Below are 26,617 nucleotides of genomic sequence, written 5' to 3'. Positions count from 1 at the left end.
CCTGGGTTAAAGCCATTACAGCAACTGCCTCCTCCTGACCCTGACACTTTCTCTTTCCAGGAAGGCGTCCTCATGAATGTCCCCTTGAGAATTCTCGAAGCTGGGTTTTCTTCAGCACCTTGCAACATTACCAGGAACTACACATACATGAACCAGAAAATTCATTCCCTCCAACTTTATGTCTTCATGTCTGTACCTTATATCCCCTTTGTCTGCTTCAGTAACATGGACATTTATATATTAATCTGTTTAATCCAAAATCCATACTTCCAAAAAGTAGAGTGAAGAAAAGCCTCCCATCCCAGTACTAATCAGGCCTGACCTTACTTTCTGGGATCAGCATGTTTAGAGTGATAAGGCCATTAGATTAAATGAGAAAAATTCTAAATAGTCATGCATGACTTTCATTTTAATCTGTTCGAAATTGCTGACTGTGGCTTGTTATGCTTCTTTCCCCTATGGGGCTGCAAGCTGACGGATGCTATCTCCAATCCATAATACTGTAGTAACTTCAAGTTGTTAAAACAAGCCCATTTTGGTTTTCGTTGCTTTTCTTTTGGTTGTTGTTATGTAGTTTGGTTTACAGATTCTAACGCTGGACTAGAAGCTAGCCTCAAATTTGCAGCAATCTTCATGGCTCAGTCTCTCCCATGCTGGAATTAAAGGTGCGGCCCATCACATCCTGTTCTGGATGCAAAGGCTCAACTTTGATTGTTTTCCAACTTTAATTTCCTGTTTGATTCCTAACTGTCCTCCTCCTTGCCCTCTCTTGCTCTGTGTGCGTTCTTTGTATCATACCCTTGGTGGGCTTTATCATTCTGACTTTGGAATCAAAAGACAAAAGAGCAAAACAAATTGAGTACTTTCTGCCTCTTATCAAATTTGCAATGGGTCCAGCTACAGAGGGACTCAGTGGAGAACAATACCTCCAAAATATGTTCGGGCCTTTTTATTTCCCTGCTGTGTATTCCTCTGATGTCTGTGATACTTAGTGCTAGACTAGGCGTGTTTTCTACATGCTAGGTATGGTAGGAATGGAAAACCTATGGCTCCCTATCGCCACACCAAGACCCTAGTTTCCATATCTTTTAGGGATAACTCAAGAAGCATTTGCTTTTTCTTTAGCTGACAATCCTATCATCCCCTCCTTTCTACAGTTCCCCATCCTTCCAAATAGTAAATGGCCATTCTGCTGCACAGAACTGGTGGCTGATTGCACGATGAACTACTGTCGTGCTCCAGGGTCTCTTTCCAGTGGTGTACTGAAGTAAATTCACCACAACTCACGGAAGTCACTTGGGAACCTGTCAGAAAATACATTAATGCAATGTCACATTTGTGTCTTGACACTGGCCACGGTGGATAAGCTTTTACAGCGGAGGTACTTCAATTGAGTTGTTACACATTTGCCAGGGCATCATTGACTTCCTTTGGCAAAGAGAAGGGAGGTGGGGATAGAGATCTTCTATCTTCCCCATCATTACAATTCTCAGGGGGCATCCTCTATTCTCTTTTTAACCCAATTTTTGGTGTGTGGTTGGAGTGGGGGTGAAGGTAAGACCAGTTCTGTTGACATGGAATGTCAAGTAGCTCTTGGGGAGGTGGCTGACTCAGAGCCTGGTTGCTGTTTATAATACCTACCTACTATTTTAGTGTGGCAATATACCATGGGATTTATAATTAATATTTCATTTTGCTCATACAAAGTGTTTTAAGATTTTACCATGTTAAATAATGATGTAAAGAACATACTTATACATACATCTTTGTGTTCGGTGGAGTAACTCCTTAATAAATGTTTACAATGATAACGATGATTACGATGATGCTGACTAGCTGATGACAAGTGTGATTCTATATGGGCCCTTGACATTTGCCTTTCCCATCAACTTTAATGCTAGTAGATAGGCATATATCTGTAGGACAAAGAATTGGAAGATTCCCATCTGGGGAACTTGATTGGCTTACAAAAAAAGGCATATAAATACTAAATTTGTAGGGTTTTCCAAAGAAATAGCTAAGTAAGTAAGATCCACCAGTCAATAACTGCCCCACACACACACACACACACACACACACACACACACACACACACACACACACACACACACAGAGTTTCTGTACTTTGAAATATAAATAAATCATTAACACTAGTGATACATTAGACAAAAGCCTTTAACGAGATAAACCGAAACAAGGAACTTGGAAGAAATAGAAATGATGCATGAATAACTTATAGATCAGTCTTCTTAGAGAGACACATGAAATATATGCTAATCCTGAAAACAAAAAGGATCATTCTAAGAATAAGAACATTCTGGAAAATTCAAAAACTACTAGAGAAGAAGGATTTTTGCTTGTTTGTTTGTTTGTTTTGTTTAAATTCAGTAGGGGATATATTTATATTGAGTTCTCGGGCTACAGTACAAAAAGGTGAAGAGGAAAAGAGGTCAAAATATGAGAATTAGAGAGCCAAAATCCACTATGTATGTTCAGAAGTAGAACAGGATAAAACGGGAGAATAATCGAAGACATAAAAATTTTTTTTCTCACAAGGAAATGTTTCCATTTAAAGAGTCAACTCGATATCCAGTGCATTGGCTGTGTGACACATGGAGGCACATCATAAGGAAACCTTAAAATGCCAGAGAAGCCATTGCAATCTTTGCTCCATTAGACAAAGGAGTAGTCAGAGGACCTAGGAAACAGAGGTTCTAACATCAGTGGCTGGACTCGTGGATTATGTGCATTAATCAGTGTCACAATAGGAAAAGAAATAAAAGCACCCCCCCCCCGTGCTCATTTAACCAAGAGCAAGTTCAGATTTGAATCCCTCACTTCCTGAGTCTTCTGAACTCTGCCTATTCAGATTTGAATTCCCTACTCTCTGCATCTTCTGTCCTCTGTTTATTAAAATTTACTCCCTACTTCGTGTGTCTTCAGTTCTCTGAACATCTGTTCATGAATGTGAATCTGTACTTGCCTGAAGAAGGCTGTCTTGTGAATCTGTCTGCCCCTGTGCGTGACTATATCTTCCATGTATCTGTGTATATTTGCCTGTGATTGTGTTTGTCCCTCACAGAGGGCTTTGCTCTGTATTTACTGAACAGCACAGAAAACGTCACATAGGGAAGGAAGGGATACTTTACAGAAATCTTTAACAGAGTTCTTTTTATTTATTTATTTTATTTATTTTTGGTTTTTTGAGACAGGGTTTCTCTGTGTAGCTTTGGAGCCTATCCTGGCACTCACTCTGGAGACCAGGCTGGCCTTGAACTCACAGAGATCCACCTGCCTCTGCGTCCCCAGTGCTGGGATTAAAGGTGTGCACCACCAATGCCCGGCGAGTAATTTTTATTTTAGACAAGGGATTATGTCACTGGCTCCAAGTGATTCCAACTGACCCACTCAACAAACAGTACTACAAACATCAATATCCTTAAATGGATGCTTCCAATCTTTATGATAGATTTTAGAAGGTTGTTGTCAGCCTCTGTATTTGCTATTATCAGCAAATGCTTTCCACGTGCATTGTTCTGGGCCAGGGTCATGGAAAAGTACATAGTTTAAGACTGTAGCTATGCATTAGCTTAGGTTGTAAAGGCTGATTACACGTGGAATCCAAGGCAGGTTAAGGTAGGTTGCAACACTGTTCTTTTAAAGGCCAGTAAGCAAAGAGTCTGAATACACAGTAGGCTAGCAGTCTTAAGTCTTCAGTGACCTCAAGGTGTATTATTAACTCTGACCATGGGGTCCAGCAAAAGTTCCACTCTCTTAGAATGTAAGGGGTATTTTCAGAATATTGCATCATCACAGCTGGACAAAAGAAAACTCCCAAGATGTAGGTGAAAGGAAACACCAGGAAAACAACTGTGTCATGGGTTAGAGACAGGTGACTACAGGGCTCTGGGAAGATGACTCCAGGGAAAAAAATGGAAACCTCAAATTATCTAGGATATGGACCATACTGGGAAGAGCTTTAGGGCCTGTGTTAGTTAGGGTTACTGTTTTGATGAAACACCATGACAAAAAGCACTTGGGGAAGAAAGGGTTTGTTTCACTTCCATTTCCATATCATAGTTCATCAAGTAAGGGAAGAACTCAAGCAGGGCAGGAACTCAAGCAGAGGCCATGGTAGAGTACTCCTACTGGCTTGCTCCTCATGGCCTGCTCAGCCTGTTTTCTTACAGAACCCAGGACCACCTGCCCAGAAATGTCACCACCTACAATGGGCTGGGCTGGGCCCTCCCACATCATTCACTAATTAAGAAAATGTCCTACAGATTTTCCTCCAGCCCAATATTATGGAGGAATTTTTTCAAGTGATGTTCCCTCCTCTCAGATGACTCTAGCTTGTGTCATGTTGATATAAAACTTTTACCACAGGGTCCTTTTAGGTCAGTGATAGGCACATTCATACACACACTCACACACACACACACACACACACACACACACACACACACTGAACACTAAACTAGCGAAAAAGGAAGTAATCATTAACTCTATGAAAAATAAACAATATGGGAAAGGGTAAGATTCATCATATTTCCTACATTAAACAAATAGGAAATGCCTCAAATTAAAATATCAACAAATAGGGGCTGGAGAGATTTCTTAGTCACTAAGAGCACACACCTCTAGCAGTGAGCACTCATGTCAGGTGGTTTGCAATTGTCTGAAACTCCAGGGAATTTGACACCCTCTTCTGGCCTCCTTTGGCAACTGCAATCATGCACGTAAATCCACTCCTCCAACAGGCACACATAATTAAAATTATAAAAGTAACAAAAATTAAACAAAAAAGATTAATAAGAATTAAAAAATAAGCCAGGCATTGGTGGCTCATGCCTTTAATCCCAGCACTCGGGAGGCAGAGGCAGGTGGATTTCTGTGAGTTCGAGACCAGCCTGGTCTCCAGATCGAGTTCCAGGACAGGCTCCAAAGCTACACAGAGAAACCCTGTCTCGAAAAATCAAAAAAATTAAAAAATAAATATTAAAAAATAAAATAGCCAGGCATAGGCAGGTGGATCTCTGTAAGTTTGAGGCCAGCCTGGTCTACAGAGTGAGTTTGAGGACAGCTAGGACTATACAAAAAAACCCTGTCTTGAAAAAACAAAAATAAATAAACAAATAACCAACAAATAGCAAGATAAGCTCTACTTTGAGGGTTGAGTTAAATGCAAAAGTAAAATCAAAACCAATCATAAATATGTATGATTGTTTGTTTTTTAGAAGACACAGAAACCGAGGGGGGTTGATGATACTTGCTGTTTTCAGTATAGAACTTTGAGGTACTATGTTTTCAACCATGTGCACTTATTAATTTGGTAATATCAGCAACTACTGATAAGAGTTTGGGTGGGTATTGAATAATGTAACACAAATCAAACCCAATATTTGGAGTATTGTAAGCTGCAGTTCTCTAAAGAGGCTGGTAGATGTGTTGGAGATCCTGCAAGTTGCTGAACTCTGGCTGAGTAACACATTATGACTGGGGGATGGGAAGATAGTCCAGTGGTTAAGCGCACGTACTGTTCTTATAGAGAAGACCCAAGGTTGGTTTCTATGTCAGGTGCCTCACAGCTTCCTGTAACTCCAGCTCAGGAGACCTAATGTCTGTGGCTCAAACTCACAGACAGAGACATATACACATAACTAAAAATAGTAAAATAAGCCCAAAGAAACAACATCATGATTATGAGATGGGGTTATTGTAGGTCAAGAGCCATCACCATCTTGGGCTATCTTTAATCTTTTCTGATAGCCATTTACTATTAGCCTTCATATATGACATAACAACATGCATGTCCTAGCTTAAACATACTTCCACAACCCTAAATCCAATAATGGTATTAAAAACTTCTGGATCTTTGCTTTTTCCATAGCCTACCTATCTGGTGATTCTACTTACGTATTCTACAAACATGTTGATTTCTATGACCACAGGGTTCATGTAACTTTTTCTGTGGTGGAATTGTCTTTCAGGCTAAGTTGAGTTTGAATTCCTGGGACATGTTCATTCACATTTGGCTTAGAATAAACTTTGTTTTTATTATTTCCTTAAAATGGAGTTGATGTTTTTATATATTGACAATAAACATGTCACTAAAGTTCCTATAATGTAGTAATATTTTTAAAAAGTTATGTGTCAAGCGTTATAGTATTGGTTACAGAAGGTTATAAATGGGAAGATTAAATGGCTATATATTACATTCACAATCACATATACCTTAGACTTTAGACTATTTTGGGTTACTAAGGTCACTTCCAACTTTCTAGTCACAAACAAAATTGAGAGTTTTATTATCACTTTCTTTACTCTTGTAAGCCAATTTCCTTTGTCATTAGTAGTCAAGAAAAAACATCTGTATGTGTGTTTGTCCCCCTGACATTTAATCCCAGTAGTGAAATAGGCTACAAGGTATGTGTTGTTGAATATTAGTTTAAGATATGTTACATTTGTTTATGCTGTGGAATATTTATTTAATGATGCAAAGATATGTTGCATTCTTTTATGTTGCATTTGTTTAATTCTGTAAAGCTGTGTTATTTTGCCTGACTAAAATGCCTGATTGGTCTAGTAAAGAGCTGAAAAGCTAATTGCTAGGCAGGAAAGAGAAATAGGCAGGGCTGGCAGGCAAAGAGAATAAATAGGAGGAGAAATCTAGCTTTGAGAGAAAGAGAGAAAAGAGAAAAGGAGGAGCAAGAAAAGGAGGAGAGGAGGGCACCAGGGGCCAGCCACACAGCCACACAGCCACACAGCCACACAGCCACACAGCCACACAGCCACACAGCCACACAGCCAGCCACACAGCCAGCACAGCCAACACAGCAGCAGCAGCCAGCACAGCCACACAGCCAGCCACACAGCCAGCCACACAGCCACACAGCCACACAGCCACACAGCCACACAGCCACACAGCCACACAGCCACACCGCCAGCCAAGGAGTAAGAAGGGAAGGAAGATATATGGACTAAAGAGAGGTAAAAAGCCAAGAGGTAAAATGTAGTTAAAGTGAAATGGGATAATTTCAGTTGGAAAAGTTGTCTAGAAACAAGCCAAGCTAAGGCTGGGCATTCATAAGTAAGAATAAGTCTCCATGTATTTATTCGGGAGCTGGGTGGTGGCCCCCCAAAAGTTAAAGAAACCAACTGTAAGAACCAACTCCTACATATTTTCTGATCTCCATACATGCCATGGTACATGTACCCTGTCCGACTCCTTACACTCAACAGATGAAAGTAATACAAAATCTGTCATTTGAGACTAAGTCAAATCCTAAACCTTCCCAACCAAACAGCATTTCCTTCCTTTGTTTTATATTGAAATCACACTTATGTGTCTGTATTACTCAGCACACCAAGGGGTCAGAATGCAGCAGTTCAATGTTTCTTTTAGCTACACTTGTCCTTAAAACTCTGGCCAGACAGGCACATGTACACACACACACACACACACACACACACACACACACACACACACACACACACACAATTTGAGGGGTGTGTGTCAAACCCCTGAGAGAAAATAGTGGCTCTATTAGATTGGTTGTCTAGATAAATACATAAGATTCTCTAATTTAAAAGAAAAATTGACAAAGCACCAGAACTTATTATCGCAGATAACACAAAGCCAGATAGATCAATTAGGAACCACACAAAGCTGAAAACACTTGAGCTTTGGACAGACACTGGTGCTTTAGAGGCAACTGTGATACAGAAAGTATTGTCTAGTGTGAATTTCTGGGGAAAGTCATTCAAAGTTGTATTAATTAGCCAGAAAATTCTGTTCATGTTTTCTTTTAAAACAAAGTCATTTCAAATGACTCTAAATGCCTGCTCAAGCAAGATTTCATAAAGATCAAAACAAATACCTTTTAATTAAAAGGCAATCAAACATCTCATTTGAATCACCGTGAAACATCTGGTCTGGGGAAATGGAAGGGACGTTTCTGATCCTGGTGGCTTAAGTAATATCTGGCATGAAACTTCTATTAAATATTTAATCAGAAAGAATAATTCAACTCTTCATTGCTTTGTGGTTATATTGTTTCCTGTATTTCTGCACTTCTCCCTTCTTTTTTCTCATTTCCTTCTTCATAACTCTGACTGTATTGACTGTCACTCCATTTCTCCATGTCTTTCAAACCCATGCAGCCTTATCTCATAGGGTCGGGAATCAAAGATCTGGGTTTCCCGAGACTCTGCCTCCCCATAACCTTTTAATTATGGTCATCACTAAATAGTGTATTCCAGATAATATGACTAAAAAACCAAAGTTGCCAAAGTTGCAGTCCTTCTAGGAAGGGAGTTGCCTGTCCTGGCTTGGGTCTGTAATATGCTCCCAAACATGCCTGCTTTTGCTTTCTTTTGTTGAACAATGCTGCCTACGCCATCTCCACTACACCTGCCACATTACCCAAGACCTTGGATAACATGGTCTTCTGCATATCTGCCAAGTGAACACAATAGCCTATTGTACCCAGTAAATAATGTCCTGCACCCATCAAGTGCTGAGCACAGAACAAGATGGAGGATTTTAGTGGGGCACAGCAAAAAAAAAAATGTTTTAGCTGCAGGAGCCATCTGAGAAAACCTTCCACTTGTGAGCTTAGTAACTCTGTTAGGATAATCGGGGGGGGGGGGTGGTTTTGCTATTTAAAATGTCTGCCCTCTGAAATATGATTTCACTCCATCTACCATGAATCATGATTTTTTTGTGAAAAAAGCTAACAAAAGAACAAGTAGTAAGTCTCCCAAAATTCAGCTGAGAAAAGCTAAGATGCTACAGGCAAAAATACAAAGCAACCAAACAAAAAAACTTATTTGTTGGGAAATCTGGTCTTACTTTGAAAAGGTTTCTTGATCAGAAACTGCCTTCCCTATGAAGCTATGATATTGTGGTGGTTAGAATGAGATGTCCACCATAGTCTCAAACATTTGAATACTTGGTCCCTGCTGATGGCACCGTTTCAGGTGGCTTGGGATGTGTGGCCTTGCTGGGGGACTAAATATCTCACTGGGGGGAAGGCTTTGAGATTTCAAAGATTCTTACCATTTCTGGTCTGTTCTCTCTGCTTCACAGATGTGTGCTCTCAGCTGCTGCTCCTGCTACCATGCCTTCACTCCACCATCATGGACTGTAAGTCTCTGGGATCATAATCCTGAATAAACCTTTTTTCTCTAAGTTTTCTTAGTCATGGTAGTTTAGCATAACAATAGAAAAGTAACTAATACAGGTATCTTCTACTAAAGCCAGCAAAGTCCTCTCTACGGAACTCAAACAAGCATTGACACATGAATATGATTATGTTCCTACTGATTTAGGGACAAGTGCAGCTATCACAGTGGCTGAAGAATTGCAGAACCAAGTTCAACCCATTTCAGGCAGAGAGGTCATCCATTTCAAGGAAAATGCTTGGGTCATCTCAGCTGCCTGTGACTCCACTACCATGCTAACCGCTGTTTAGCACAAGAGCTACATCCTGGAAGGATTTAAGAGCCCCCAAAGAGAAAATGAGGGACTATGGCTGCATTTCAGTGGTTCAGCTGTTGCCTAGCAGAAGGAAAGGTAGTGGACTCCGGATCCCTAACACTGAAAACCTGTCAGCCATGGAATTGTATTCTCAAACAGATCTTATTGCTTTTCTCGTCTATTTGCGATGGTATATTCTTATTCTTATTATGCTTTCCTACATTACATCCGGACCACAGTTTGCCCTCCCTCCACTCCTACCAGTTCCCCACCACCACCCATCTCCTCCATATATTCTTTCTTTCCATTCAGAAAAGAGCAGCCCTCACAGGGATATCAACCGAACAAGAATAACAAGTTACAATAAGACCAGGCACAAACCCTCATCTCAAAGCTGGATGAGGCAACCCAGTAGGAGCAACATAAGATGCAAGCAGTTTCAAGCTTACAGATGGATCTGGTTCTAAAATAAAATGTGTTTATATTTTTTTCTTCAATTAAAACCCCACTTTCCCAAGCATCAGTGATATAAATGCTGACTTGGTTTCCAAATTTAACCCACAAAAACTTATTTACCCTTAAATGTTGAGGAAATGCTGAATCTTTGCAGAAGAAAATGGCAGAATATAGTTGAAGAAAAGCCAATATCTAAAGTAAAAAGAAAACTGAATAATTATTTAAAAAATTATGTCCAGTGTAATCTCTTGAAGCCACACAAGTTTAATCGGGGATGGTGAGGATGGGCGGAGTCTGTGGTTACTTCAAGGGTGAGGGTGGGGGCTCCTGGGCTTCTTGATGAGTTATGGGACTTGCTGTACCTGGTGCCTTAATTTGAATTTACTGTAAACCTTTCCCTAGTATTTCAGAGTTAGCTTCACAGAACTCAATGGTTGGTTGGATTCCTCATTAGAGAAGCTTAAAGAGATGACATAGGTGAACACCTCTTGCCTCTTGTCCAGTGCTATGTCCAATATATAGTCACATGAAAACCACTGAATGAACTCTGACTCCTATCTACAGTAGACGTAGAAATCTGGATTAAACAGCATTTCGAAAGAGGTATCTCATGAACTCTGTTTATACTGTAAAGTCGGTAATGACTACTTTTCAGTCTCCATTTACAAAGTCAATACTGAAACTTTCTTTAAAGTATTTGTTTAGAAAAGTGGAGATTTGATAACTTCTAGTAACCCCACACAGCAATGAATCTTGGATCACGATGTTCAAACTCTTATCACTTCCATATTCAATATAGCCTAGCCCTGTGTGTGTGTGTGTGTGTGTGTGTGTGTGTGTGTGTGTTTGGTTTGGATGCTAGAGAATGAAGCCAGGGCCTCATATATGCTAAATAGACATTGAGCTATAACACAGTTCCATAGTCTAGTGTTTCAGTCATTACATAGATTTAACTTGCTTTTATTTAGTTACATATTGTTCCATTTGTGCCTATGGGGGATTCTTGGCAACAGACAAGGAACACGAGGAAGACTTCTGTTGAAATGAAAATGAGGTCTTTGCTAGCCATCCACCATGGCGGGTGGGTGAAAGACCTGAGCTAACATGGGGTTAGCTCGTTAAACAACAATAAAGCCTCATGCTGTTTGCAGTAAAAAAAAATGAAAATGATGGTAAAAATGATAGCAATTCTTAAAGGTAGTGTTTTATAGGCTGATTCTTATGAACTGCCTTCAAAGTCTTATGGTGAAGCCTTAAGCCCCATTATGACAGAGTAGGTCTGTGTCTGGAGAGAGGGTTGTGGTAATTAAGTTGTAATGAGAACACTTGAGTGGGCTCTCACCCACCATGTGTGGTATCCTTAATAAGAGGAAGAAATTTGGACATAGATATGAGCAAAGAAAATACTATGAGGAAACATAGGGCAAAAATGGCTATTTGTAGGCCAACAAGAGACACTCTGAAGAAATCACCTCTATCAACATCTTGATCTTGGGTGTCTATCTTCCAGAATTTTAGGAGAGAAACTATTTCTCTTGCGTAAAGACACCCAGTGTTCACTGTTTCATTAGGGTAGCACTTAGTGCATTAATAAATTTTTGGTTGTGAGCCTAGCCTTTAACAGCTGAGCCATCTCTCCAGCCCTAGTGCATTAATAAATTGCCTGGTTACTTTTTACCCACTGTTTGCTGGTTTCTTATACAGGGTCTTTCCATGGAGGCTAAATTCACCTCCCATCCTGGGATTACAGTTGTGTGCTACCATCTATCCCTTACAAGATTATTTTTTTCTTTTGAGACAAGTTCTCACTATGTAGCCCTTGCTGCATTATGACTCACTATGTAGACCAGGCTGACCTTGAACTCACAGAGATTGTTCTGCCTCTGCCTTCCCAGTGCTGGGATTCAAGGTGTGTACCACCACGCCTAGCCTTATAAGATTCTTACACACAACAATCTTATAAAAAAATCTATGCTGTACATTAAGCTGTCTTGTAGAGTTTATTAATCAGTGATAAACTAAAAGCATAGTGACAGCTACAGCCAATTTATATCCATGTTTATTGGGGGGAAACGGAATAAACATTTTTGCTATGTGAAACAAGTATAGAGAAATGACAGAATTTTCTTAATGCCATCATATAGAAACAAAGTACTAACATGAGTATAAGCAAATTTATTTTTACACTGAAAAGCACAGAATCTCAAACATCACAATAGAAAAGGAGTTTTGTCTATTTTTATATCATAACACATGTAAATTTCTTTTGACATTTTGATACATCTGTCCTCCAAGCAAAACATACTAGAAAGTTATATTTAAATGTGCTTGACAAAAATTATGTTTGTTTTACATACTCTTAACAGCATGAATTATTCAATAGGTTAAAAGCAATTTCCACCATTTTAAATAATATTAACTGTTGCACAAACTTTAAAATATGAGCCCTGCAGTAGGAACCTAATGAAACAGCTCTTGGTGTTCTATATCTCTTGGTATTCAGGTCTTAATATCTTCCTTTTGATTGTGAGTTGAACGTAACAACCTGCTTCTAATTAAGAAAATAAGACAAAAGGAAGTGTAGAGGGATTTCATGTCAAAAATAACCATGATTTCTACCAGCTGTACAAGCATGGTATCATAACAAGTACCCCACACTGACTGTCTCTCTCCTCTCTTCCCTTCTCTTACCCCATCTCTCTCTGGCTCTCTCTTTACTCACATGGAAGGAAGTCAACTGCCATGTTGTAAGCTAGAGTCACTCCATTGAGAGCCCCACATGGTAAGGAACTGATGTTTCTTGTCATCAGCCATAAAAAAAACAACAAACAAAACAGACCCTGAATCTTTCTAGCAACCATGTTAAGTGAGTTTTGAAGTAGATTTGCCTTGTTTTAGTTTGGGTTTTTATTGCTATGGTGAAACACCGTGACCCAAAGCAAGTTGGGGAGGAAAGGGTTTATTTGGCTTACACTTGCACATGAAGTCCATCACTGAAGGAAGTCATAGCAAGAACTCAAACAGGGCAGGGAACTGGAGGCAGGAGCTGAAGCAGAGACCTTGGAGGAATGCTGCTTACTGACTTGCTCCTCATGGCTTACTTAGCCTGCTTTCTTATATATCCCAAGACCAGCCCAGGGATGGCACCACCCACAATGGGCTGGGCTCTCACAGATCAATCACTAATCAAGAAAATGCCCTACAGATAGATCTTATGGAGGCATTTTCTTAATTGAGGATCCCTCCTTTCAGATAACTCTAGTTTGTAATAAGTTGACATAAAACTAGCCAGCACACTCCCCAGGTTGAACTATCAGATGAGATCGTATGCCATGGCCTGTGTCTTGCATAAGATCCTAAGCTAAAGCCAACCAACTAAACCATGCTGAAATTCCTGATCCACAGACGCTATGCAATAATAAATGTTGTCTTAAGTTGCTTTGGGGGTAAATTCTTCTGAAGCAATAACTAGCTTTAATGAAATGAGCTAAAATGCCTTTTACTTAGCAACAGTTTTTAATTATGTACCAGCCAAAGAGTGAGAAAGAGTTTCAATGATTTCTAAACTGGATGCCAATTAAATGTTAATGTGAATGTGGAAGAGATACATAAATTCATAACGGGCTAGGCAAGCCTTTTTTTCCAGGAGAACTTTGAATTGTAAGTTACGAAAGACTACAAAAAGAACAGCCATTTCTGCTAGGCCTGAGTTACCTGGGTTAAATTCTGGTTAAAAGTTCAGGTTTCTCTGGCCTTTGCCAGAGCTACCATATCAGAAAAAATAGTGGGCTGGGCTTAGAAAGCCATGGTTAACACAGGTCCCACTCTTCATAAGTCTGGGAGTTTTTGTTTGTCAGGGAGATATTTACATAGCTCCTGTAAAGTCTGGCTGTGCATCAGCCTTCTTCTCTCGGGAGTTAATTCCAACTTTGTTGAATCAGAGTCCCAGAGGACAAGGCAGGCAAGCTGTATTTTTAAAGCTGCTCAGTTAGTTCTGAAGAAATTCTCGGAGAACAAGCCAGGCTTTGTCAGTAAATCTCACAGAATCATTTCTGCTCTGTGCCACCCACTCATTCTGTCCTAAAGCACTCACTTGGAAAGCAGTGCTTGTACTAAGTATCCCAGATAGTATCGATGGACAGGCAGCCACCCATAGCTCTGGTCACATGCACTAGAGAAGAGAACAAGAGACTGCACTGGGGGTGGGGAAGGCCCTTGGGCTACAACTGATGGGCTTCAGTGATAGCAGGGGAGGAACAAAGTCTGGAAATGAATATTGTGCACAACTCACTGTTCAGGAGATTCTCACCACTCAGGCCACATGGAGGTTTGGAGAAAACAAGAACCAAGTGATAAACAATATCTGGAAATCAGTGTTCTAAAGGGTGTCCTGATGGGGTATGTGTGCCAAGAATTTGGGGCTGTATATGATTTAGCCCATGACTTTTTATTTTTCTACTGTATTTAAGTGACTAGGCTGATAATATCTGTGAAAGCAACCATGAGAAACATCATTTCTGGAGTCTGCTACAGCCAAGTCCTAAGCTAACTAAAGCATTAACATGCATGGACTTTTTGATCTTCCTGCCTCCAACCCCAGCATGCCCTACTGGTGTATATCATCACAACTGGCAACACACATGGGTGCAATCCTTCCATTGTTACTCTAAGAGAAGTACACCTGCTTTTGAGAATTGAGGAAACCAGGGCTCAATGAGATTGGGCGGTTGGTGTTATGTGTCTAGCCTGGAACTCATTATGTAGACCAAGCTGGCCCCAAACTTACTCATGGAGATCCTCCTGTCTGTTTTCCCAGTGCTGGGTTAAAGGTATGCACCGCCATGCCGTCCAGATATTCTCAGCCTTGAGGCCTTAGCCCATTTAGACACTATCACCAGACTCTAGTGTAATCAGGAGGATACAATTGTCCTATTGCCTCCATCTATGAAAAAGCTGAAACTATAATTAGTTCTGTAATTAAGTTTTGCCTGGGCCTTTGTATCAAGGACATAAAGAACAATGCAGAGAGTAAGTTCACTCAACAGTGTCAGATGGGCAAGTAACCCATCCCTCTCAGGGACATAACCTGACCCTGGGAGCCCTTCCCTGGGTCTGTTTATGTATACTGAGGTAAGAACTGTTCCATTGGACTTGGAGATGCCAATCTGCTTTTTCCTGGTGCATAAGACATCTCTGCTGATGAGGGCCACAAAACTGATGCTGGGCCACTTACCTGATAAGCCTTTCCCCACTGGGCCAGCCCTTGAGAGCTCCTAGAATGTGATTTGTTTGAAAAGGCAACCAAGAGCTTAGAAGAAAAAACTTAGGAACTCCTTGACTCCTAGTATTTTAAGAGGAATGGCAGTCACAATAGCTCATGTCTTATATCCTGGAAGGCAGGGGTCACTGAAGATGGTTTCAATAGGGATGGGTATTGAGACACCCTCCCCCCGCAAGACATGGTGCTTATCTGAGACTTCACTTATTCATAACTACTGTTTTCCTGGATTCAGAAGAGAAATAGTTACGTCCCATGGGTGGGAAGGACTGGCTGAATACATTGTAAAAACCAATGCCAGACAAGGGGGTTTCACATACCCAGAGTTTATTATCTTACCACTCAGAGGAAGTTGTACACAATTAGTTTTGGGACTCTGGGGACTTAAAAAAAATTAGAAGATCAAAAAAAAACCCAATAGTATTCTGAAGACAAAATCAAAATGGGCTTAGCTTAAGGGTCATGGGCCCATGTCAAGCAATGGTGGCTAAGGCTACACTGGAGTTTCCCAAGGGCTCTGTGAAAACATTTGAGGGCCTCCCGGAGAACCTCCAGCTCCTTGGTAGGATGGGAAGGCTTAATTCTAGTACCTTAATAGCTAATCCTGGGTTTCTTAATATTCCTCACACTTGATGCTCAGGTACTCATGCCCTAAAGTGAGGGAGAAATCCCCAGGAAACAGCCTAGATTCATGGAAGAAGTAGCTATAGGAACTTATGCGACTATTTGGGTTCCAAGAGACCTGCCAATCCCACTGGAAGTATTTTTAGAATTTTAGGATTGTTCTCAAATGGATCTGGGGTGAGGACATGTGATGGCTAGTTTCTATTATCAACTCGATTGGCTTTGTAATTAATTGGGAGACACACCTGTAGGCATATCTGTGAAAGCATTTCCAATGAAGTTAAACTAAGATAGGAAGATGCACCCTGAATGTAAGTGGCACCATCCCATGACCTGGGGTCTTGGACTGAAGAATAAAAGTAAAGGAAAAAAAAGAAAAAGAAAGGAAACTGAAGTGAGTACTGGCATTCATCTCTCTGTGTTCCTGTCTAGGCCAATGTAACCAGCCATCTCTGGATCCTGCGACTGTGAATTCCCTGCCACAATGGACTGTAGCCCCTCAAACTGTGAGCAAAAATAAACCCCCGCTTCCTTCCTTAAGTTAATTTTGTCAGATATTTTGTCACAACGCTGAGAAAAGTAACTAATATGGGGCTCCAAGCAAGTACAACTTTTAAAGAGGAGAAAAAGATATAGACGGTTCCTTTGTTTCTGGCCATATATCTGTCCTCAGTCCAGGACTTGTTTGAAAACAAAATAATAAGAGATATTACAGTGACTCAGGGTACATAGGAATGCATTGTGCTTTCTATGTCTACAGCTCAGGTGAGACGATGCTAACAAATCTTAGTTAAAGCAGTCCCTTTGGGAAGACTTGTTTTCTACTTTGCTGGATAAAGGCTACCTGTACTCACAGTGTGACTTGGACTGCCATGCCTAGCTTGTTGCTTTAGATTTGTGGGATTATTGGATTTGGTTCTAGGACCTGCTGGGTCTAATTAAAGTTTTAGGACTCCTAGGAGGCCAGCTGCAATTCTCACAGAATGAATCTCAAAAATCAATAGGCAGATAAATAGATAAATAAAGTGTCCTCTCTGGATGTGCTCCCAGCTCCAGCTTCCTAGCACGAAAGGCTCCAGCCACCATCATAGAGTTGTGGCCTTTTCTACTTTTGTTCCCAGTCATTGATTTGGTAAATTTTACTACAACACAGTCCCCTGATTTTGGTTTTGGTTTTTAAGACATATAGCTCAAGATCTGGGGACTGTGATGTCCCTACCTCATGGCCACTTGTGCACTTGAGCTCTGTGCGTGAGCTTGTGCGTGTCTTATTGCCATCTTCCCTCCCAATTCTGGCCAAAGCCACAGCCCTTGAAGGAAGATTCTGACCTGGAGATCAGATAAGGTTCCTGGGAAGGCCAAAAGACACGTCGTCTAGCTCACGGCCAGTTTCCCCACCACCCTACTACTTCTTAGGGCTGGGGGTTAACCTGGCTGTGTTCCCAGACCCAGGCCCAAGACTTATAAAATGGGAGGAGAGAAAACCAAGTCATGAGGTTAACCAGTGCTACGTGGACCATTGTGGCTTCCCAGCCTCCAAGCCTTGCCTGGGCTCTGAGCCAAGATTCTCAGCTTCCTGCTGAACACAGTCACCTAGAAACCTCACTGGCAACCATAAACTCAGCAAGTCCAAGCTGACGTGTCAACTGCTACTGTCACTCCTACCTACATTTGTTCCTTGCCTCTACTCACAGTATCACCCCAGACCAAAAATGGAATGTCAGGGTCATTGTCACCGTTTTCCCTCTCCTTGACACCATGACATCCAGTCCTGTGGTTTCTACATATTGACACGTGTTTGAAGCCATCCCCTTCTCTCAGAGCCCACTGCCTCAGTCCCTGGTCCAAAGAAATTTCCCCTCTTTCCTGGCCCAATCAGATGGTCAACCTGCCTTTAGGCTCTCTCAGCTCAGCCTTTTCCCTACTCCGGTGATATAAAAATTTACTTCCTTGTCTGCTTCTCTTCCTTCTTGACAGAAACCTTCAGTGGTTCCTCCTTGTCATCAAACAAAACCCTCAGTTTGCCCAAAGAAGTTTTGAATAGCTGGCTCCAACCACCATGACTGGGGTTCTAGCAGAGACCACCAATTGCATATTGCTTCTGCTTGTTCCACTCCACCAAATCTACTCAGAGAACATGCACAAACTCTCTCACTCAAATATCAACCCAAATATTGAAATACCTGGAGCATCCTTCCCACCTCCTGACAACATCCTCCATCTGCCCTCAAGATTCAGCTGGTTTCTGAATGTGTGAAGCCTTCTTGAGTTTACCAGACATGAGGCTTGTAACCATCACTGTCCCATGAATCAGGTATCATTATGCTTAAAATATGCAATGTTCTCCTTAGATGTGTATGTTGACTGCTTGGCCCCAAGATCATGGCACTAATTAGAACGTTCTGCCTCAGCATATGCCCAGAATCCATGGAGCCAAGGACTGTGAATTGAAACCTCAGAGCTGTGAGCTAAAATAAAGGTACTTCTTCCTGTATGTTATTCTCTTAGATATTTGGATCACAGCAAAAACAAAAGCAACTAATCCAGGAATCCTGGAGGCTGCCATCTGATTTCAAAGGAAAATCTGGTAGACCATGCAATGCTTAGTAGGGTCAGTTTCCCAGCAGGGAGCCCATGATGAAGCAATGAATGACACTAAAGGTGAAGTCAGATATACAATGAGAACTTCCACAATGTGTTATATTCTGGGAATAAGGTACATCTACTAAGGGAAGCCACAGGCAAAGAATAGAGTTAGCAAATAGCATGGCATTTGGTATCCACATTATGTCATCACTGTGTACCCAGATGTGAGGCTACACGATTTAACGCTTGTTTCACTGGACTTTATAGTCTTGGTCTGGTACAGTATTTCTTTGGCATTCACATGCTCATCCCCTTTAGAATGGGAGTAGCTACTGTGTGTTTATTGTATGTTAGAAGTCCATGACTTATTTCCATTTAGAGAGGATCTCAGCCAAGAGACTGTCTTGAGTCTATGTAGAGCCTATGAAATTAGACTTTTGAACAATTTGGAACAGCTAAGATTTTGGGGACTCTTGGAGATGAGCTAAATGCATTTTGTGTCATGAGCTGGCCATTAGTCTTTACAAGCCAAGGGCAGAATGTTACAGTTTGAGTATGCAGTGCCTCTCATAGTCATGTGTTTTGAACTCTTGGTTCCTAGCTAACACTATCTTGGGAGTTTCAAGAAACTTTACAAGGTGATGCCTGTCTGGAGACAGGCCTCTATAAGGTGTGGCCTAGATCACTTGGGTGGTTATATTCAGACCTATTCCACTTTTCTCTGCTCCCTATTTGCCATAAAATGAACATCATACCTCCACTACCTTGTCCCTGACACTCTGCCCAAGAGCACGAGGCCGGGTGACCACGGAATAAACCTCCTGAAACTGGGGGCTGAAACAAATCCTTCTTTCCAATTGTTTAGTTGCCTTGGTGGAAGTCTAACTAACTCAGGTCCATTCCACTCCACAATACCTATGGGTCCATGAGAGTTTACAAGTATCTTGGTTCCTCCACTAGATAGAGAGTCTACAAAGGTTGCCCAGAACAAGACTGAGTTCCCCTTTGTATTTTCAGAACTTAGACAGTAGCTGATCTATCATAGATACTACAATCCAGTCAAATATGAGAAGCTCAGAGACTTTGCACATACTGTTCCCCTCATCTTCAGGCCCGCTTTGGTTGTGCCATATTATCTTAACTAGGCAAAGATGTGTTGCGTTTGTTCATGCTGCATTTGTTAACTATCTAAAGATGTGTTGCATTTGTGTTAATTAAATAAAATTAAGCTGGGCTCAGAGAGCAGGGGTGAGCAACTGGTTGGCAGGAAGTAGCAGGGAGGAGCTTAGCATAGGGTTTTTGTTTGGTTTGGTTTCTAGTTGGGGTGGTGTGGGAAGGAGGGGCTTCGAGAGCAAGTTAGCCAGTTACTAACTACTCCAACTCTCCGAACTTGCAGGTTTTCACCCTAGCCTTTGAATCTGAAGTTTTATTAGAATGATAGAGATTTAGTTAGAACTACCTTTAGCCACAGCAACAAAGCCATTGTCTGGGAGAACAGAATTCCCCCCAGGCTACAGCCTGGATGCTAGCTAGTAGTTTAAAGTGCAGCCACTGTAACACAGGTAAAACAACAACATTTCTTTAATTTTTTAATTTATTGCTTTCAAGTTTCAAGTCAAGTCGTGTAGCCTAGGAAGACTTTCCTACCTATTGTTTTTTTTTCCTTTTTTAAATTTTGCACTGCCAGAATTGAAACCGAGGACCTTGTACTTGCTAGGCAAGTGATGGACCACCAAGCTTCATCCTAGGCAGGGAACTTTCCTAATGAACTTTGCTCATTCTTCATTTGCCTCATTTCCCCTCAGCAATAATGAAGCTGTAGCTTCTATGACAGTTTGCTGGTTCCATAATTCTGTCTTCTAGAGTCTTGGGGTAAGGTTCCTCTCAAGATCCCTCTCCCACACATGTACTGAATCTTCAGGAGAGGAATTCCATATCTACTATTATAGCTGTTGCCAGCATAGCCTTTTCACTTTGTAAACGCTTGCCCCTAATTAATAGCCTGGAACTCTGACTCCTGGCCTCATATCCCACACAGCAGTGTAAATCTTAGCTTCTCCACTGCATTGGATGCTTAGTCTCACCTTGGGCAAAGAGGTATTACCTGACTGGGCCTTTGAGGGAATCTTTTTCTCTTTTGATGATGAACTTACATATGGATAGTATAGCACCAGGAATGAAAAGTACAGGTGTCTACCTACATAGAATCCAGTCAGAATTCATCTGGAATGACTACATATAGATCAATAAATGAACCTTCGTTGGCACTCTTTCAGTAGCCAGTGCACAGCAGGTTAGTTAAAAATCTTGAAAGCAGGCAACACACACTTGGTGCCAAATTCTGGCTCTACAGTTCATGGGTTTCATAACCTTGGCCTTGTCTGCCAAGGGGAGAATAATGGTCCCTACCTTTTGGGTTGTTGAGAGGACTGCATGAGCCAATTTTTGGAAGTTTGGTCTCTCAGTGTCATAAACTGTTATTTCCCCTATCATTCTCCTTCAAGTATAAGATCCCTATCTTTCCATTATTGTGCTAAGTCACAGAAAAATCTGTGGGGGCAGCTGGGAGCTCACCAAATAAAACTTTCAACACCAACATGGTATAAGCCAAGACAAGCAGTAGGAATCCAAGGGAAGAGAATGCCAGATAAAGCTGGGGGACAGACACCTTTATGGGGGACAGCCATTGAGTGGTCTTCTAGAACAGCTGCAGTATGAGAAGGTAAAATATGACTGAGTCAGTATGCTGGCCTGGCTGCCTCCCCAGCTTCCTCTACCCTAAGGCCCCCAAAGTCTGACTTTGCTGACACGTATCAAGCAGTTCTGGCCCTAGGGCAGCAGGTGGGAAGAGCTAGCTACCTTTAGTCAGATTGTGGATTGCGTTCAGGACTAAAAGTCAACAGAACTCTTTCTGCCCCAAGCAATTTCCAGATGGGCCTTGAGAGGATGATGTGTTTGCTCACAGTTCAGTCTGTGCTTTTGCTTTGAAAAGCTCCATCATCCACATATGCGGCATTTCAAATAAACCCGAGTAGGAAATTGAATGATGAGTTGATTTTGTAGACACTGATCTCACAAATAGATTTTATTTTTTCATTGTTCGAGTTCCACTCCATGAGTCAATAAGAGTCTTGCATTTTGCTTTCAGTCAACTTTGGGGTTTGATCATTTTTATTCAAACAGGATAACACTGCCAAAATGGATACTGTGATTCAGTAAGTGGAAAATAGCTGTTACCATTCTCGGGCCTAACCAGGATATTAAGCAGGGCTCATATCTAGCAAAAGGTCATGCCCAGATGCCATGTGAGATGTCTATGTACTTTTATATTTGTTGCGTTTCTTGTCATGGAGAACAAATATTTGACAAGAAGTAGCTTGCAGGAAAAAAGATTTAGCTTAGCTAACAGGTTCATGGTGAAGGAAGCATGGTGTGTGTTTGGGGTAGGGAATGATCCCTCAAACATCTCGTTATATTTCCACAGATCAGGAAATAGAGACAGCAGAAACAGAACAGGAAGCAAGGCCCACCTGCCCCCATGAATTACTCCCCCCCTCAACCTGCTCCCATGTCTTACTCCGTCCCCACCTTCTCTAATGACTTACTCTGTCCAGGTAGCCTTCTCTCCCAAATTTCCACATTCTCTCCAAATATTGACACCAAACAGGACCAAATGTTCAAACTAATGTATTTGTGGAGGACATTTGTCCTCAAAATCTTAAGTTTCCATAAAATAGATTTTCTCCAAGCAGTACTCTGTAACATGAAAAATAAAAACCCAGAGACAGATATTGGGGTTCAAGCTGATGGTCAGATAAGCAAAGCAGCCAGCCATTAGCTCTTACCACTACCTCAGACTGAAAGGGTGATCCGGCTAGCTCCAGGAATCCTCACTCAGAGTGTTATGTTCTCCACCAAACCTCAGACTAAAATCCTAGACTGCTGCCTCTCCTCAATGTGGCTGGAGGCTGTATCTTCACGTGAACTCTTTATACCTCTCTTTACCCTGTCATATCACTCCTGTCTCCACCTCCCTAGTGCTGGGATTAAAGTCGTGTGATCCCAAGTGCTGAGATCACCATTGTGTGCGATGTTTCTCTTTAGAATTGTATCAATTTCTGTATCAATTTCATGTTACAATGTAGTTCAGTGTGGCCTTGACCTAACAGAGATCCATCTGTCTGTCTTCTGAGTCCTGGGATTAAAGGTATGTGCCACCACTGCCTGACTTCTATGGCTTGTGGCTAGCTTTGCATTGTGAACCCTTAGGCAAGCTTTAATAAATCATAAATAACATATCACCACAGTAATTGTCTTTCTCTATTGTTCATGAGAGAAATTTGAAGTTTAAAAATGTATGCATAGAGGTGCTCTCCCTGCATCTATATCTATGTACCATGTGGTATGCCTGTTGCCTGCAGAGGCAAGAAGGCATTGGATTCCCTGACACTGAAGTTACATTTGTTAGATTCCATGTGGGAGCTGAGACTAGAGCCTGGGTCCCCTGGAAGACCAGCCAATGCTCTTAACTGCTGAGACATCTTTCCAGCCCCATGTAGCTAAGGTAATGATTGGAAAATGTATATAGGTACACTATATAATCATACTGTCATTAATGTTATTTCCCTGGTACTTTATGTGTTTATTATGTTCTGTCTCTTTTTCACTGAAAATGAATAAGCAATTATCTCTTTTATTGTTTTTTTTTTTAAGACAAGGTCTCTCTTCATAGTCCAGGCTCTCCTAGAACTCACTATGAAGACCAGGCTGGTCTCAAATTCACAGAGATCTGCCTGCCTCTGCCTCTGCCTCTTAAGTGCTGCCATGAACAGCTATGCCTGGCAAGCAATTATTTTATTCTGTCTCTCCCTTCGTGTGTGTGTGTGTGTGTGTGTGTGTGTGTGTGTGTGTGTGTGTATGTGTGTGTGTGTGCATGCGCGCATGCATATTCTTAGGGTTTTACATATATTAGGCATGTTCTCTACCTCTGAACTGTATCCCCAGAACTTTTTTTTCGGGGGGTGGGGGTGGGGGTGGGGGTTCGAGACAGGGTTTCTCTGTGGCTTTGGAGGCTGTCCTGGAACTAGCTCTTGTAAACCAGGCTGGTCTCAAACTTACAGAGATCCTCCTGCCTCTGCCTCCTGAGTGCTGACATATACCACCTCCCCAGACCATTTTTATTACTTTGGACACAAGTTCTCTCTAAGTTGCCTAGGCTGGCTTTGAACTCAGTAGATAGCCCAGCAAGACTCAAGCATGCATTCCTCTTGCTTCAGTCTCCTGAGTAGCATGTCTGCTTCTTAAAATTTACCATTTCACATTGTAAATTTTTGAAGCATATTCAAAAGTTTGAGAGGCCAGTGTGATGAATTCTCATGTATTCATTGCTTAGTTTTAACAAATCACTATTTTACAATTCTTGTTTGACCTATCCAATCCTCTCCCTAATTTCAAAAAAATGGAGGGATATTTTAAGACAAATTTTCAGACATGATGTCATTTCACTTATAAAATAAATCAGAATAAACCTTTCTCATATTGCTTTAAAAATACAATCATGATACTACTGCTAATAAAATTACCAATAGCATTTGAAGTTCATTAATATTTAGTTCAGTTTTAATTTTCCCTGATTGATGAGTTAGTTCTCTTCCTGAGGAGATGTTTTAATGAGAAAGTGAGGGCTCTAAAAAGGAGCAGGGCTTGCTCAGAGTCACAATACCTAGTAACGAAAGAGCTGTGAGGAGACCTGTAGTCTTTTGTTCGTTTGAACCTTTTCTATATTTTTTTAAGATTTTATTTATTTATTATGTATACAACATTCTGCTTCCATGTATATCTGCACACTAGAAGAGGACACCAGATCTCATAAGGGATGGTTGTGAGCCACCATGTGGTTGCTGGGAATTGAACTCAGGACCTCTGGAAGAGCAGTCAGTGCTCTTAACCACTGAGCCATCTCTCCAGTCTTTTTTGTTTTGTTTCATATCCTGCTCTTGTAGCCTTCCTAGCTTTCTCTTTTCTCTGTCGAAACATTCACAAATTCCCATTTCCAGGGGAACATACCAGGAGAAAGGGGATGGCTGTTCTGAATAGAAGGTACCCTATGTATTCTCTGTGAAAGAGTCAGCAGCAGCTCAATGCCAGGCCTGACTGCTAACTGCCTGGGATGACTTGTGGCAAGCTCTTGTTTGGATAGGCAGGCCAGTAGCATCCCAGGTCTCTGTCTGTACAGGTTTGGCTCTTGTGGGTGCACTGCTTCATCATTTGGATAGTTGGGGACTTTGCAAATACATGCCCAGGACTTCAGCGGCACACCCTCACTCAAAGAACAGTTGTCAGGAACAGGCCAAATGCACGAAACAAGTGCAGCACAGATGAGCAGCTGAAGCTCTCAGGAACAGCTGCCTTCCAGGGAGGGTAGGCAGGTGGACGACAGGGTTAGGGAATGAATGGTCAAGGAAAGTCAGTGTCAGCATGAACTATGGAGGAGTTCTGTGGAAAGTTCAGCCTAGCTAACGACCAGGTTTTCCACAAGGAAATCTGTGAGATTATGAATGGGCAGATGGTGGCACGCCAGGTGTGTTCAACAGAACAATCTGGATTTGTATACTGACTCAAAACAAATAGGCAAGCAAATCAACACATCACACAGCCAGCCCGTGATCAGACAGGCACGGGAACGAAAGTCCTATTGAGTTTCAGGTTTCTGTATCTTTTCTTCAGCTGAATATTTTCATGAAACAATGGCAAGAGTTCAGCTTTTTTTCTTTTTATTATTATTATTATTATTATTATTATTATTATTATTATTATTATTATTAATTCAAGTTAGGGAACAGGCTTGTTTCACATGTACTTCCCCTCTCCCTCTCCCTCAAGAGTTCAGCTTTTTGCCCAATTGGCATGTAACTTAAAAGAAATGTTGCTGCTATATTGGCCTGAAACTACACGGGCCAAGAACTTAAGAATGCTCGACACCCATGAGGACAACCTTCAAGGCAAGCTGTGGGCTAGGCGCTAGACAGACTAGGACAATCCTAGGCAAGATATGGAAAGTATTTAGGTTCTTAGATCATGTTCTCTGTGGAGCTGGAAGTCAAACCCAGGGAGGGCCTTAGATGTGCTAATCAAACACTCCCGAACTGAGATACAGCCACAACTCTGGTCCTTGGATTTCTTTGCTGCTGTTTGGTGACAGGTTCTCACTCTAGCTCTCGATGATCTTGAACTTGCTATGTAGAGCTGGTTGACCTTAATCTTTCAACAGTCCGACTTCCTCTGTTTCTCAAGTACAGGGACTACAGTTCTGTGCCTCTATGCCCAGCTTGAATCTCAGATTTTTGTTGTTGCTGTTTTGTTTTTGTTTTTCGAGGCAGGGTTTCTCTGTGTTAACAGTCCTTGGTTGTCCCGGAACTCACTTTGTAGACGAGGCTGGCCTTGAACTCACTGAGATCTGCCTGTCTCTGCCTCCCTAGTGCTGGCATTAAAGGCTTGTACTTCCACCACCCTTCAAATCTCAGATTTTTAATAGCACCTGAAAGTGATGAACTGCAATTGAATTAGAAGGCCTTATAACTCCTAAATGGTAATGTGTGCAAAGAAGACAGCAAAATCCCAAAGTTAAGTTCAAGTAACTTTGATACTCAAGATTTCCAAAGCCAAGCTATTGCTTCTACTCATCATTTCTCAAGATTGTCAATGCAACTCTATTTGACTTTGTTCAGTCTATATAATACAAAATTGGGGATAAATAACAACCCAAACTTCTTAAGCTATTTACCCCAAATGCTTGTTATACTAGTTCCCTTGGGATTAGAACTCAAATTCCATCTTCTTTCCAGCCATATAAAGTACATCCCTTCAGTTTTTAAAAAAGCTTTATTTTACTTTTAATTACACACATATACACACACAAAGAGGGAGGGAGGGAGGAGAGAGAGAGAGAGAGAGAGAGAGAGAGAGAGAGAGAGAGAGAGAGAGAGAGAGAGAGAGAGAAACAGGTGCCCATAGATGTCAAAGGCATTTGATTTCCCTGGAGCTGAAGTTGTGAGCTACCTGATAGGGGTGCTTGGAACTGAATTTGGTCCTCTACAAGAGCAGTATGCACTTTTAAACACTGAGCCATCCTTCCAGCCCTAAAATACATTTTAATCATTATACATTTTCTACTTTTAATTTGGTTACAAGAT

The sequence above is a fragment of the Cricetulus griseus genome, chromosome X (assembly GCF_003668045.3).
Source record: "Cricetulus griseus strain 17A/GY chromosome X, alternate assembly CriGri-PICRH-1.0, whole genome shotgun sequence".
NCBI lineage: Eukaryota > Metazoa > Chordata > Mammalia > Rodentia > Cricetidae > Cricetulus > Cricetulus griseus.
This window is presented reverse-complemented; position numbering follows the sequence as displayed.